This window comes from Ictidomys tridecemlineatus, chromosome 5 (genome assembly GCF_052094955.1).
Source record: "Ictidomys tridecemlineatus isolate mIctTri1 chromosome 5, mIctTri1.hap1, whole genome shotgun sequence".
NCBI lineage: Eukaryota > Metazoa > Chordata > Mammalia > Rodentia > Sciuridae > Ictidomys > Ictidomys tridecemlineatus.
Genome location: NC_135481.1, coordinates 150,741,127 through 150,758,489, shown reverse-complemented (window position 1 = coordinate 150,758,489; position 17,363 = coordinate 150,741,127). Strand labels below are relative to the sequence as shown.

Below are 17,363 nucleotides of genomic sequence, written 5' to 3'. Positions count from 1 at the left end.
TCAATTTTAGAAACAAACCCGGCTCCCTTTGACTTGACAAAAGGAGAATCAGAACTTGTATCAAGATTTAACATCGAATATACAACAGGCCCCTTTGCCTTATGTTTTTATAGCTGAATATACTAACATCATTATAATAAATGCTTTAACAACAATTTTATTTATAGGGACACTCTTTAATCCTCTACTTCCTGAAACCTTTACATTTAAGTTTACCCTACCATTCTAACTTCCACTTTCCTATGAATTTGAGTATCATACCCACAATTCTGATATGACCAACTCATACATCTATTATGTAAAACTTTCCTATTCCTAACACCAGACCTATGTATATGACACAATTCCCTGCCTGTCATTACAGGATGTGTACCTCCTCAAACCTAAAGAAATATGTCTGACAGAAGAGTTATTTGATAGAGTAAATAATAGAGGTTTAAACCCTCTTATTTCTAGAACTATAGGATTTGGACCTAATCCTAAGAATTCAAAATTCCTTGTGCTACCTCTTACACCATTTAGCTACCAGTAAGGTCAGCTAAATAAGCTATCGGGCCCATACCCTGAAAATGTTAGTTTATATCCTTCCCATACTAATTAATCCCTTAACTTCCTCTATCATCTACCTCATCCTATTTTCAGGAACTTTTATTACACTATTTAGTTCCCACTGACTACTCATCTGAGTAGGACTAGAAATAAGTATACTAGCTATTATCCTTATTCTTATTGACAAAGCAAACCAGTGATCCACAGAAGCCTCATGCAAGTACTTCTTAATCCAAGCTACTGCATCAATAATCTGGATAATAGATGCAATCATTAACCTCATAGACTCAAGACAATGATAACCAAATTTCATCCCTTATATTTACTATCACACTATCAATAAAAATAGGACTGACTCCGTTTTACCTTTGAGTCCCAGAAGTTACCCAAAGAGTCCCACTTACATCAGGTTTAATCTTACTGACATGACAACATGACAAAAATTTCCCCAATCTCTATTATATTCCAAATTGCACCTTCAGGCAACTTTTCCCTAATAATGACAATAGCAATTTTATCCATTATAATAGGAGGCTGAAAGGGAGGGTAAGGGAGGGGGCATGGGGGTAGGAAAGGTAGTGGAATAAGATGAACGTCATTATCCTAAGTACATGTATGAAGACACGAATGGTGTGACTCTACTTTGCATACAACCAGAGACATGAAAAATCACTCTATATGTGTACTATGAATTGAAATACATTCTGCTGTCATAAAAATTCTTAAATAAAATTTAAAAATTAAACTCTATGATAAATAGACTCAACAGAAAACTTATATATTTATGATGTATAACATGATATTTTAACATTTTGACACTTCACACACATTGTGAAATGATTCAATCAATAAGGTAATATCCATCCTTTCAACATACTTATCTTTTTTACAGTAAGAACATTTAGAATTACTCTACTACTCTTAAGTATACAATTCATAGTTATTAATAACAACTACCATGCTATACCAGAGATGTCTGAAACTCATTCCTCTTGTCTGTTAACTTTGTACATTTTCATCAACATCTCCCCATTCCCCCATTTCAGGTCAATGACCATTCTTTTCTCTGTTTCTGTTAACTCAGAATTTTTAGATTCCACGAGTTAATGAGACCATGGAGTATTTGTCTTTTTATTCCTGGATCATTTCACTTAGCATAATGTCCTCCTGGTCATCCATGTTATCACAAATAATAGGATTCCCTTTATCATAAAGGCCAATAGTATTCCATTGTGTACATGTGCCACATTTTCTTTATCCACTCATGTGTTGATGGACACTTTGATTTCATATCTTGGCTATTGTGACTAATGTTGCAATGAATATGATAGTGCAGATCTCTTTGACTTACTGATTTTATTGCCTATGGAAATATGATCAGAAATGGAACTTGGGGGTTATTGGTTTTTCCATTTTTTTAAAAAAAATTTGAGTTGTATAGGGATATGATACTTTTATTTTATTTATGTGGTGCTTAAGATTGAACCAGTGCCCCACTCATGTGAGGAAAGCACTCTACTACTGAGCCACAAATCCAGCCCTGGTTTTTCCATTTTAAAAAATTGTTTTTTGGAGGGAGGGGGAAGCGGGGATAGGAAGGGCAGCAGAATAAAATAGACATTATTATTACTGTATGTAAATAGGTGACTGTATGACCAATGTGATTCTGCAACCTGTACAATCAGAAAAATAAGAAATTATACCCCATTTGATTCAAATGTATGAATTGTCAAGATCATTGTACTGTCATGTGTAGCTAATAGAGAAAAACCCAAGAATCAATAAGTGGGACAGCATTCAAATAAAAAGCTCTTCATAGCAAAGGAAACAATAATATGTGAAGAGTGAGTCTACAAAAGCGGGGAAAATCTTTGCCAGTTACTCCTCTGATAAGGGATTAATATCCAGAATATGTAAAGAACTCAAAAAACTTGGCACAAATAAATAATGCAATCAGTAAATGTGGAAAATAAACAGACATTTCTCCAAGGAAGAAATACAAATGGCCAACAAATACATGAAAAAATATTTAACATTCCTTGCAATCAGGGAAATGCAAATCAAAACTACATGGAGATTTCCTCTCCCTCCATTTGGAATGGTAGCCATCAAGACTATAAATGCTGGAGAGAATGTGGAAGTAAAGGTAACTCATACGTTGTTGGTGGAACTACAAATTAGCACCACCACTTTGGAAAACTGTATGGAGATTTCTCAAAAGACTAGGAATGGAACCCCATATGACCCAGCTGTCCTACTCCTTGGTATTTATCTAAAAGAACTAAAATCAGCATGCAACAGTGTTCAGGCACTTCAGTGTTTGTATCAGCATAATTCACAATAGCCAAGTTATGAAACCCAGGTGCCTGTTAACAGATGAGTGAATTAAGAAAATGTATAAATACACAGTGGAGTTTAACTCAGCCATAAAGGAAAATGGTAAAATGATGGGAGCAGAGAACATCATGCTGAGTGAAATAAGCCAGACTCCTTGAATTGGACCACATTATGCCATGTATGTGTTTGAATATTCCAGAATGAATTCCACCTTTATGTATACCAATAAAGCACCAATTAAAAAAAAAACAATAGGAAGAAGACCAGTAGAGTGGAGGAAGAGAAATGAGGGGGCAGGAATAGGAAGTACTGGGGACTGAAGGGGAACAAATTATATTCCATGCATGTGTGATTATGCATAATTATAATGAATTAATAAAAAACTTAAATTTAAAAAAAATAAAAACAAAGATAAGCTGGGGTTATGGCTCAGCAGTAGAGCACTAGCCTAGCATGTTCGAGGTGCTGGGTTCAATCCTCAGCACCACATAAAAATAAATAAATAAAATAAAGGTATTATGTCCAACTACAACTAAATATATATGTATATGTATATATAAAAATTGTTTTGAGGAACTTCCATATTGTTTTCCATAATGGTTGTCTTAATTTACATTCCCACCACCAGAATATAAGGATTTCTGTTTCTTCACATCTTTATCAAGTTATGGTTTGTCTTTTTTTATAATAGCCATTTTAACGGGTTCAAGGGGACATCTCTGTGTTTTTAATTTGTATTTTCCTGATGATTAGGATGTTAAACATTTTTTCATATACCTGTTGACCAGTTGCATCTCTTCTTTTGACAAATGCCTATGCAGTTTTGGAAGTTTTTATTGACATATCCTTAGGTTCAGAGATTCTTTCCTCAGTCTTGTCCAATCCATCGATGAGCCTTTTTTTTGTTTTGTTTTGTTTTCTTAATTTTTTTATTAGTTGCTCACAACATTACAATGATCTTGACATATCATACATTTGATTCAAATGGGGTACGTAATCTTAATCTTATTTTTCCACGGGTACAGATTGCAGGATCACATTGGTTATACAGCCACGTTTATACATAGGGCCATACTAGTGTCTATTGTATTGTGCTGCCCTTCCTATCCTCCCCTCCCCTCCCCTCCCCTCTTTCTACCCAATCTACTGTGACACGTTTCTTTCTCTCTCTTTTTTCTTCCCCCTCACACCATCTTATATGTAATTTTGCATAACAATGAGGGTCTCCTACCATCTTCTGTGCAATTCCCCTTCTCTCTCCCAATCACACACACCTCTGCACCTCTCATCCCTATTTAATGGTAATCTTCTTCTCATGCTCTTCCTCCCTGCTCTGTTTTGAGTTGCCCCCCCCCCGCCTTATATCAAAGAAGACATTCTGCATTTGTTTTTTAGAGATTGGCTAGCTTCACTTAGCATAATCTGCTCTAATGCCATCCATTTCCCTGCAAATGCCATGATTTTGTTGTTTTTTAGTGCTGAGTAATATTCCATTGTGTATAAATGCCACATTGTTTTTAATCCATTCATCTATTGAAGGGCATCTAGGTTGGTTCCACAGTCTAGCTATTGTGAATTGTGCTGCTGTGAACATTCTACCAATGAGCCTTTTTAAAGGCATTTTTCACTTTTATTAACACTGGTTTTTATTTCTAGCACTTTTTTTTGTGTTCATTCTTAGAATTTTCATCTCTTTGCTTACAGTATCCATTTGTATTCTCTATTGTCTTTTTTTCATTAGGGCCCTTGGCATATTAATCATAGTTGTTTTAAATTCCTGTTCTGACCATTCCAACATCCTTACCATGTCTGAGTGGTTCTGATGCTTTTTCTGTCTCTTCAAAATGTGTTTTTTAACTTTTAGTATGCCTTGCAACTTTTTTGTTCAAAGTCAGACATAATAGACTAGGTGAATTTAACTCTGATACAAAGACCTTTCATTATTAATGGTGACTGTAAGATTTGGAGGGAGGAGAAGCATTCTAATAGTCCCATAATTTGGTCTCAATCTTTCAGTAAGATTGTGCTCCTGGGCTGCAAACTTCACAAGGGCCTCCCAGTTTTTCCCCACCTTAGTTGGGACAGGAGTCTGGAATTGGGTACTACCCCCTGTAGCTTGTTACATTCTGATCAGGCACCAACAGGTTAGCTCTAATAAACCAGTTTCTCTTGAGGGCAGAGCTTTAAAAAAAAAAAAAAAAGAACAAAATTTTCTGGTGTACTTTCCCTCTCTTCTACTGGAAACCTGAGGAGATTTTTCTCCAATATTCACAGAGGACCTTGCAGAGTTCTTAGAGGTAAAAGTCACAAAAGCATGGAGTCCACTTATGACTGGGTCCCCTGGAGGTTTTAACTCACAGATTTGTTGAAACCAAGCTTTTAGCAATTCATCAGTTACAGTTCAGGTTTCCTACTGTGGTTCTGATTTTTTGTGGAGGTTTTGCTCTTGTGTTTTTTCTATTGTAAGTTGTGATTCTCTTTTTCCACATGTCTCCCCGATTTTGTGTGGGGGGGGGCACGGGCAGCAGTACTCCCTGTGACTCCCTCTGACAGAACTAAGAGGAGTTGTTGATTTTTCAGTATGTTCATCTTTTTACTTGCTGTGAGGATAGATAGACATTTGAAAACCTTACAGGTCAGGCCACTTTTCAAGAACATTTTAAACTATTGAATTATTCAGTTCTGAAATCATCCTCCCTCTAAACTACCTCATATAAAAGCTAGTTGATTTCTTTATTTTTTAAGTCAGTTGACTCTTCAGTTACTCGAGATTAAAAACATCCAGATAAAGTAGAGTTGGCCATAAAAACGAAAAAACAAAAAAACAAAAAAACCTCACAATTATGAATAATATCTAGTCAGTATTACAAGTATTCATAGCTAACCCATTGAGAACCCATTGAACTCTTGTAATCTATTCAAATAGGTTTTAAAATATTATATTTTATCTTCTAAAACGGAAAAGCCTAATTAGTAGTGATCATGGTTTTGATGTTGCAAGAATGTTTTCAGGTTCAAGCCATTTTGTTTAATGCTTGTATTTCCTTGCCCCTAGTCAGTGCTCAGGAAATTTCTGTTGAATTAATTATTTTTTTTTTTGGCTTATCCTCTCTAAGACATAGTTAAATAAAATGTAAAGGTATGATTTCTTAGGCTTGATGCTTATTCAAAGCAAATAAAGAAAACCAAATCATTTCTTTGACTTATTGGGGCGTCATTTACTATAGCAAGTCTCATCTTTTTTGATGTGAATGGAGGGGATGACACTAGTTTCAGTGAGTTACGGTTTCTGAATTCAGACCAAATAAATCGCTCCCAAATTGAAAAAAGGGCTACTTGTAAGCATTTCCATCTGATACTTGCTTGATGGCTATCTGGATGTTTCACTGTTTAAAGGAATATATAAAGGCATAAGGTTTTTGTAATAATTATTTAAAGGAGTTTCAAAATATTTCATTTCATAATTAGTAAAACAATTTCCATATCTTCCTTGTTGCCATATGTTGGGATTTCAGACCAAGATAGCTGGATCAATGATTCATAACGACCACAATTAAGGTATGATTCAGTACCTACAGTGAGTCAGGAATAGTGGCAGATGAAGGAGCACAAACTAGGGACATTAATAAATGAAAACAAATAAATATTGGTTTTGTCAAATATGGATGCTCACATTCAAGTATATTTTTTCCTTTTGAGTCATTATCTCTTTAATGAAAGACAACACTGGACATTCAAGTTTTTAAATTTTACAGAGTTTTGACACCAAAATCCAAAGATGCCATGTTAAGCTGGAGAGGGTTTCAGAGATACACTAAAATGGCTCTTTGGAGGAAAGCCTTCATAATTTCAAAGTCCAAGTCACAGATTTTTTTTTTTTAGGGTTCCCATTACTGTAATTTCTCCTTTTAATCTGAGGTTACTGAGGAAGGGACACAAGGATTTTAAATTATGCATAAGACAATCCATTGGAATTCAAGGAAGAAAACACAATACCCACCCTTTTCCCCATTTGCAATTTCAGTTGCTCAAGGCCAACTATGGCCTTAAATTAGTAAATTTTTAAAAATCCAGAAATAAACAATTTGTAAATTTTAAATAACTTTATGATAACATATTGTTAAAACTGTTCTATTATTGCTTACTATTGATCTCTTACTGTGCCTAATTTATAAATTAAACGTTATACATGGGTGCATGTATAGGGAGAAACATAAAAGTAATTGTATATATAGAGAGTAATTTGGCACTATCTATAGTTTTAAGAATCCATTGGGGGTCTTGGAACATATCTCAGATAAGAGGGTCTACAATTCTATAACTTCCATTTACATTTAATTTTCATGATATCTTCTAAAATTTTCCATTTTGGTTTGTGCCACATAATGTACATAATAATATAAGTTAAAATAATAAGATATTCCTATATAGGGAAATAGGCTTAAGATGTTTTTACTGACAAGGATGCATAATTAGGAAAGTTCAAAGACCACTTGTTCTTCTCCCTGTGGACAAAGGGGAGGAAAAAGGGGTTGTCTGCTGCTGCTGCCTTTTCATTGGCCCTCTTACCATTGGCACAGGACAGGGACCCTTCAGAGCTGGAGACCTAGGCAGCTCCATGACACTGTACAGATGAGCAGACAGTAGACACTGTCCTCCCAGAACTGTGAGGGGAGACAGTCTGGAATCTGCTCCATCTGCCACTGGCTTCTCTCTGTGTTTTCTCCCCTCCTTTTAGCCCAGGTGCAATCACAGGTGAAAGTTTGAACTGTCAGTTTCCCTTCATTCTGGAGGAATCTTCTCCCTCATCTGCCTCATGGAATTGCCCCATATCCATTCTTCCTTCTCTGAGTTCCCTGCCCAAGTAGATGATTCTCATCTTACCCTAAAAAATACTATTTATACAAGCACAATCTCCAAAACTCCAACTGATGCTAAACATTTTAAATTCACAGCCATTCTAAAAGATTAGGCACTATTATTAACCCCATTTTATGAATGAGGACATGGCTGGGGTAAATTAAACCCACTTTGCCTGATCTCCTTAAAATTTGCTACTGATACTGTTTCTACCTCCAAGGGAAAAATAATGAAATGTTTTAAGGAATCTCTATATCTACCTGGAGGTCAGAATCTGGACCTGCCTACCTCTAGGTAGTTCATGCAAACCCACAGTTCCTTCTGTTTACATTGATGGGCACAGGGCTGATGCAAGTACAGCAAGAAACATTCCTTCAAAAAGTTAGGACCAGAAGCAATGTTCTCATGAAAGGGAAGAGCTAATCTTGAAAGTTATTCTGGGAATGTGAGGTAGGAGAATATAATACTTTTTTTTTCTTGTGTATCTGTTAACATATTTTTCAAGTCTATTTCTTGGAACTGTTGAGAGTTTTGAGTTTGTGTGTTCTCTTTGAAAACCATGTCCGTCTATAAGTGACAGAAACAAGATGCTTCTGTGTCTCAAGGTGACCTATCAAGGTGTTACCCCTCTACCATATGTTTGTGAGCATGGATCAGGGGACCCTGCAGAGTTTAGAACAAGATCAGCTGTTAGTTCTTTGCTGTTCATCAGTTGGCAAATGTTCTATTTTAAATCTCTCATTATATATAATAGTTTTAATTTAAATTAGTTTTAATTTAAATCTTATTTATTCAAAAATAAAAAATATTCTTCATTTCTTTGAATCAAAATAATTAATTTTCTTCAGGGAAGAATAATGCCATGTTTTTACTGTGTGAGGAGCTGAGAAATGCCTCCTGAGCCCTGGGAGATGAGGCATATGGGGTTGCCCTCCCCCAGACACACAAGGAAAATCCACAGGCCGTGGATATGACAAGATGATCTCTTCAGAGAATAAACCAAAAGGTTGTTTTCAGATGTATGACTAAGTAGTCATCCTCAAACCCCTGTCACGGTGATGACATTGTGAAAAACAGGAAGATATAGATAATTCACTAATTAAAAGCTCAACCGTCTGGAACTTGATGACGGTCATGGTAAGAATGATCCTCTGAGAACGGAGAAAGTGGAGCCCAGGGAGCTGGGGATTGGTAGGTCCTTTCTGATCACCATCCCAGAGCATGCCATCCTAGCTGTGTGCAGTGAGACCCTTAGGGTTTGTGCATTCCTGTTTCTGAGCATGAAATTTGCTCTCTTGGTTATCATTTTTTTGTTCATCAAACATATCAGTACTAACATTTGATGAGTGTGTTTTTTCATCATAAAATAATACTATGGTCAGATGCAGTGGTGCATGCCCATAATCCTAGCAACATGATGGGCTGAGGCAGGAGGATCACAAGTTTGAGCCCAGCCTCAGCAACTTAGTAAGGTCCTAAGTAACTTAGCAAGATGCTATCTTAAAATAAAAAATGAAAAGGGCTGGGGATGTGGCTCAATGGTAAAGTGCCTCTGGATTCAACCCCAAGCAACCCTTCCAAATTAATTAGTTAATACTATGAAATTCTGGCTTATATATCAGAATTTGGTTAAAGTAAATCTACCGCTATAAGACAAGATCAATAGGGTCATACCCAAATTGGTCTCTGTTGGCAGACTTGGAGACAAACCAAAGTAAATTACACTTCTAAGCTTCATGGCAGAGAGCTGGCCTTCTCAGTGTGTACTCATTGTTGCAAGATAGCTTGATATAAGCTGCAGCTAAAGATAATTAGAAAATTCACATTTCATTTGTTTGTAATTTTTTAGTGTACTTTATACAAACTGCCTCATTTGAGAGCAATACTGTACATGTATGTATGTTACAAAGAAACATACAATGTAGCAATTAAATAGATTTTTGAAGTCACAGTCAATGGAAATGTGATAGTAAAGTAATACCTGCCATTAGTACCTGTGCAATTTCTGGAGGCTTCCCATACATCTGACTCTGATCTTGTTACTATCTCAACAACACAAGAGCCCTATCAGTTACAAATTTCACGGGTTCTGAAAGATCAAAGCTATTTTGTAGTCTAAGACAAGCCAGTTGGCCTGGTGCTGAGATCCCTAAAGAAGGCACGTGGAGCTTATAGAAATTGTTCTCCACAGCATCCCCACAATAAATAAGGAAAATGTTTCAAATAGTTCTTTATTGTAATGTCTGTCTGTGAAGACTAATGACATAGTGCCAGAATGTGGTCCAGGAAAAAACAATTATACAAGGCACCAAGACTCCTCAACCCATATGATATGAAAGGAAAAATGTCCCACTCCAAGAAAAGGAGCCATCCGAGTGGGAAGCCAGTCTCTGCCTCTCAAGGGTACACAGGCCAGAGGCACAGAAACTAGACAGAGTGCAGGAACTACATGTTGTGGAGAAGATACAGGTGCCCTGTATGTGTGTGTGTGTGCAGGGAGGCATCAATGACAGAGAGATGTTAGAGTAACTGCTGAGCAGACAGGGGCTAGACTGTTCAAGAAATGTTGTAAGGAGTTAAGGTGTTCACTGAGTAAGCAATCCCCTGGCTATATCTTCCAGAAAACCTGCAGCAAATCATAGTGATTTGGAGCAACAGCCTCAAAATTATATGCGTGCATATCCATAAAATTCTTAGGAAAAATTGTGTAGCTCCTTGCTTGTTATAAGTTGACATACTAAAAAAGTGTTTTATCATGAGTTCAAATAATTGCAAAGTACAGAAGTTCAGGGTATACTATAAATGTTGATATTTTAAATCAAAACTGTTACATCTGTCTTTTTACATGTATCAATAGAATACTAGTAAACACTACAGTGATTGAAGACAGCTATGATTTGGGTATGGTTTACATTTTGTCCCTCAAGGTTTCATGTATTGGAGGCCTTGTCTTCAGAATGGTGGTAGGATTCTAGCCTCATGGCTTCCTCATGCATGAGAAAGATTTGGTTTCTTCCTCCACTCTTGACACCATCACCACCAAGAGATGATGCAGTTAAGAGCAGCTTTTGCCAGAGCCTGTGCCATGCTGTTTGCATTTTATCATCTGACACTGTGTGGTATATATACTCTTCTTTATAAAGTTAGTCTAACTCAGGTATTTTGTATAGCAACAAAAAAACAAAGAAACCCTTTTTAGTTTATTTTTAAAATATCATAAACAAGATTTTTGTTTCAGATGAGAAGTTTTACCTTGTGCTTTTATTTCCAGGAAATTTATTTTCTATTCTGTCTTTCTCACATGAATCTGTTCCTTTTTATCTGAAAAGTAATAGATTTCTCAAAAAATTTAAGACTATACTTCAATTTTCTTCTTCTGGCTGCAACTAGGTCATGTCACTGTCCTCAGCTGCAAGAGATGAGTGTTTTTTATTTGGATGTCACCACTTCTATCAACAAGGAAGAAGCCGGTAATGGATAGCAAGTAAGCGACAAGTAGTCTTTGCCATGATGCCCTTTCCAGGTGCTACATTTCATTTCTAGTCTAATCAGTTTACAGTCATGAAATTTAATTAATTTTAATTTGAGGGCATCAATTGAATTAACCTTATGATATTTTTTTACCATGATAGACATTTTTTAATGATATAATTTTTTAAAGATGGACACAATATCTTTATTTATTTTTATGTGGTGCTGAGGTTGGAATCCAGTGTCTATAACCCCAGCCCTTAATGATGTAAATTTTATAAAGTTAAATTATCTTTAAATTTCTGTAATAAACCCTAGTCAATCATCTTATGCCATTTTTATTTTGAATAAACAATTTCTCAAAACATGCATAAATCACAAGTGTGTACTTTGAGGAATTGGAGAAAGGGAACCTGTCTTATAACCACATCCAGATTGTAAAAATATGACTTATAAACACTCCCAAGGACCCCTTTTCCTATCCTTTCTCCCTCTTTCTTGTTCAGAAGTAATCAATGTCTAACTCTCAATATCATTGAGAAGTTTGGCCTAATTTTGAACTGCACATAAATGGACAGAATGCATTACATTGTGTGTGGCTTCTTTTGGTCACAATTATATTTATATGGTTCATTCTTGTTATTATGTGAATCTATAGCTTGTTTATTTTCATTATTGTATAGTATTCCTTTGTATAAGTATATCAAAATTTGTTTATGTCATTGCTGATGTAGCTTTAGGTTATTTTAGATAATGTGCATTAAAAATACTATGAACATTCTTGTATGTTGATCTATGTCTATTTTCACATCACTTAACATGTTAACTTAATTATTGTTTGTTTTGGGCTATTTATGCCCCTTGCACTTGCATATAATTAGCTTTCAACTTACATATATGTGCACACAACATGAACTCACAACTGCTTGGATTTTGACTAGGATTGTATCAAGTATTTCAAGTATATTGTATATTTTTCTATGCCACAATATTGCACATAGAGGTTATATATTTTTTAAAGATTTTTTTAAAAGATGGACACAATCTTTATTTATTTTATTTATTTTTATGTGGTGCTGAGGCTCGAACCCAGGGCCTCATATGTGCAAGGCAAGTGCTGTACCACTGAGCTATAACCCCAGCCCCAAGGTTATATTTATCTTGGATAAAGGATGCCTTTTGATTCTATTTCAAATGGAATTATTCTAAAAATTTTTTTTTTGTTAACATAAAGCATTCAAATTGATTTTAGCTTATTGTCCTTATCTAGTGTTATGGCTGAATTTATTTATTAGTTTTATTAGTTTTTATATAGATTTCTTTGGATTCTATATGTCATGAGCAAATCATAACAGCTTCATTTATTTCATTCTAAGTCAAGCAATATTAATTGGTTTTCTTATCCCATTGCACTCAAAAGTGATTCCCATACAATATTGAAGTGTCTGTGATGACTGTGACCATTCTTATTGCATCCCAAATTTGGGGGAAATTTTTCAAAATTTTGCCACTGTGCGAGTATATCTGTTGCCTTATGTTTTAATTTTTAAAGGTGATTTACATTAGAAGGAAACAGATAAACTTTAATTATATCCTCTTATAATTATGATTTTTGAAAGTGTCTTCTGTTTATATATACACACATATATACACACACAACTATATATATATATGTATAGATATATACATATATATAGTCATAGTCTTACATCCTCATTTGTCTCTAATGTTGATTTTTCTTATTATACTTGAAAAAGGTTTATTTTTGTTTTTCTTCAAATACCTATCACTAATGAGCTCTTTTCAATTTGTGTGGGCCATCAATTTCCTTCCAGATACATAATAATTATATAAATGTATTTTATTGTTAAGTTAGCATATAAATATAATTTCAAAAATATCCGATATGAGAGTCTCTGTTTTGTAATGGATAAATTTAATTCATTTAGGTTTGGGGAATTATAGATATATTTTGATTTTTTTCCTGATAATTTGTGTTTTGTATTTATTATACTCCCCCTACCTTTCCTTCTATAATGGAAATCTTTCATGCTTTTTGGTTACCTAGTGTCTTCTAAACAAGTTTCCTAATTTCCTAAGTTTGGAGACACTTCAAATCTTTTGACCCCTGTCTTCCCAAAGTCAGAAACCATAAATTCACATATTCACCCCCCAGCCCACCCCTGCCATACACTTTGTACCCAAAGCACAGGAATGTGGCTAGACAGACCTAACTTCATAAAATTTGATTTAGGAAAGAGACAAAGAAGAAGACATCATGCAAAATCCATTCTAGCTGCAGAAGTGGTAGACATTGGTTTTCCAGGGCTGCAATGGCAGCAGCATGAACTATGGAGAGCTGGTATGTGTCTGACTAGCTGAGGGGGCAATGGGAAGAGTAGGGATTCTCTGGCATAGGCTCTATAGTGTACACTGGGCACTGTTTCTTCCATCTAGCCTAAGCCAGAGCACTGGTCCTTTTGCAGATGCTGTGATTTGCCCAATGTCATTTGTTAGATTTGTTTTCTATTTTGATAAGCCAGAAGAGATTGTTGAGAATCTCTTGCCGCAAAACTTTGTTCTCAGCATGCTGTTCAAAGACAGCCCTCCATATTAAACGTATTTAAATGCACTGATATGTTTTACCGACTTATGATCATCCTTTTTTCTGGCTTTCTATGATTTCCTCTGGATTCATTTCCTCCTTGCATTATCCTGTAGTAGTTTTTTTTTTTTCTGCAAAGGTCTAGGGGTGGGAATTTTTCTAAGTGTCTGAAAGAAAGTTTCTTTGTTTCATTCTTACTCTTTTTTGGGGGAGGGGTATCAGGAACTGAGCTCAGGGGTTCTCAACCATTGAGTCACATCCGAAGCCCTATTTTGTATTTTATTTAGAGACAGGGTTTCACTGAGTTACTTAGTGCCTCATTTTTGCTGAGGCTGGCTTTGAACTCACGATCTTCCTGCCTCAGCTGCTGGGATTATAGGCTTGTGCCACTGTGCCTGGATTCATTCTTACTCTTGTAAAATAATTCCTGGCTACAGAATTCTGGGCTCAAAGTTACACTGGTATTTTCCCTCAGCACTTTGAAGCTTTTCATTCATCACTTTGTGTATTCAAGGTTGCTGATGACAAATAGGATGTGGTCTGACTTTTATGTTTTAGAAGAAATTCGTGATCTTTTTTCTCTGGCAGCTTCTTTTTCTTTATCTTTGATATTCTAAAGTTTAATTGTGCATGTATTTATGCATTGTACATGTATAGGTATGTACAGGTGCATGCTTACATGATTCATTTCAAGTTCAGTACCATGTATATCAGCTGTGTATGGACTTTTAATTTCAATAATTACGTTTTTTTTATTTCCAGCCTCCAGGGTACAGGGAGTCACACCCTCTGTTTGTCGCCCCTGTTTTTCACAGGCATTGTCTTTTTGTAAAGAAAAAAAATCATCATTTTAAGTACAAGGATTGCTCCTTCTTGGGACTCTAGTGTTATCTACCAGTTTATAACTTTGCTTTGACATATTTTAATTTACCATATCTAAGGATGTTGTGTAGAAGGAAGCAATTTTAACATATGGTTTAGGGGCTATCTTGACAGTAGGTTTATGTTTGTCAACTCCATGAAATAATAAGACCCTCAGGCCAGAAGCTAAATCTAGCTCCAGACAAGAGTGCGGATGGCAGAGCAGAGCAGCAGAGTCCTCTGGCTCATGCTGGCAGCTCTGCATGGGGCTTCTCTCACATGTAATCATCCCTCTCTATGTTGGTGTCTGCTGTGGTGTTCTTGCCCATCTCTGGTACCTGGACCTCGCCTGCAAACTCTTCATGCTTTAGCATCAACTTGTTCTGAGCTCAGAGTAGTTGGCTGGGAGAGTCTTACCTATACCCACAGACTTCCAGGCTTCAAAGGAGATGTTGGGATGCTCCTTAGGGCAGTCTGTGAGGTCTCTTCCTTAGGCCTATGCTATGGTTTGGATGGGATTGGTCCTCCAAGGGTGGTTGGATCCTCAGTGTGGTAGCATTGAAAGGAAATGGGATCTTTAAGAGGTGAGGCCTGCAGGAAGCATTCCATTCTGCCCACACACAAAAGATGGGTTTTTTGGAGTTCTGCTTTTCTATGCTACCCTCTCTTCTCTGGATGCAGATTAATTTCAAAAACAAGCAACTAAACTATTGTGTTTGAAAGTCAAGATGGTGTCTCCTTTTGTGGGTATGGTAGTGATTTGGAGAGGACAGGAGAAGGATCCCTAAAGTCTTGGTAATATTGTGTTTTTTTTTTTATCATTGGTTGTTCAAAACATTACAAAGCTCTTGACATATCATATTTCATACATTAGATTCAAGTGGGTTATGAACTCCCATTTTTACCCCAAATACAGATTGCAGAATCACATCGGTTACACATCCACATTTTTACGTAATTCCATATTAGTAACTGTTGTATTCTGCTACCTTTCCTATCCTCTGCTATCCCCCCTCCCCTCCCCTCCCATCTTCTCTCTATATAATGTTGTGTTCTTAATCTGTGTGGTGGTTATATAGAGATGTTCAGTTTATGCACATTTATTGAGCTATACATCTATGAGTGGTGTACCTTTCTGTACATTTGTTATGTTCCACTAAAAATACTATATTAAAAAACAGGTGGGATCTAGTGGGAAGTGATATAGTCATTACCAGCTTTGTGATGGGATTAGTGCTAGCCTCTCAGAGTGGGTTAGGTCTCAGGAGTGGATTTTCCCCACAAGAACAGGTATTTATAAAAGAATGGTTCTGATCTCTCTCTGGTCTCTTGCTTCCTCTCTCACAGTGTAACACCCTCCTACAAACATTCCTACTGTATCAAGCTGTCTGACATCAGAAGCAGATTCTGGTGCTATGCTCTTATACTTGAAGAACTTAAAAAATCTCTTTGCTTTATAAAGAACCCATTCTAAGGCGTTCTGTTATAGCAATAGAAAATGGACTAAGACAGCTCATCTAAACATGTAACTCTTCAACTATGTTTCCTCTAATCCTCCCTATGTGACTTGGAGAACTTTCTTAGACTTTGGTTCTCAAATTAGAAGTTATCAAAGGCCAGTGGTTCTCCAACTTTGTTGTGCATCAGAATTATCTGGTGGGCTTATTAAAATATGGATTTCTAGGCACTGTACTAATTCCATGGATCTGAAGCAAGGTCTGAGATTTTACATTTCTAATCAGCTACCAGGTAATGCCAGTGCTTCTAGTTAGGGGACCACATTTGAGAATCACTGGCCTAGACAGACAAAAAGGAAGCTGATTCTTTCTTTTATGCTTTACCTTGGTTTTTGAAGAATCAAAGCCAGGACTTTGACCTATTTATTCTCTGATTTTACCAGCTAATGGGTAGTACTCACAGCTAGCAGTCTGAGCTGGAGCATTGGGAAGTGAAGGGTCATGGGAGAAAAAAAAAAAAAAGAAAACCTACATGGATTATCATAAGACCATAAGTCCAATTTTAGTCCAAAGTTATTTTAGGGTGATGGTGGTTTTTTCTACAAGAAGTTATACGTACATAGAACTTTTAAATCACTATTTTTTTTTCTTTCTGTAGTTGTTCCCTCTGTCATGTGGGATACTAGATTCTGGGAATCAGCTGGGATCTGGTGCCACGACCCAATGAATATTAATATTACACACCCTGGACCAGAGGGACCCTCAGAAGTGAGAAACTGAAGAATTTCAGATGTCTCAAGTGACTTCACATGGCACAGAGGGAAGGAAACCAATTCCGAGGATACTTGCCCGCCTGTATCATTAGTGCAAGTTATTTAAGCAGCTTTGTCCATGGCTGAACATCCCTCCAGGTGATTCCCACCACTTTCGCATGCAAATGATCCCTCAATGCATTGTCGATCAGAAAAATAATTAACATTTTATAGATGGTGTGGCATATCTCTTTGTGTATGTGATTTACTAGTTGGTATTTTAAATATGTTAAATCTAAGACGTGTTAAAAATGTAAAACTCCAATAAGGTGTAGGAGGAAGGCCTAGCACATAGTAAATGCAAGAAGTTCATGGTTCTCATAGCAACCACAGAAAACATATTTGAGCATCCCCCACAAACCTGGACTTCCTTCAGCCCTGCCTGTCTTGGCGAAGGCACCATCTTTCTTC

The 17,363-nt window shown here is 36.3% G+C and overlaps 1 long non-coding RNA gene across 1 annotated transcript; it reads left to right on the top strand.

Moving 5' to 3' along the window:
* Positions 1–11,083: 11,083 nt before the first annotated feature.
* On the top strand, positions 11,084–17,139 carry LOC120886365 (uncharacterized). The gene is made up of 2 exons (XR_005729337.2): positions 11,084–11,230; positions 16,799–17,139. It is a non-coding gene; the product is annotated as an uncharacterized LOC120886365 (long non-coding RNA).
* Positions 17,140–17,363: the final 224 nt, after the last annotated feature.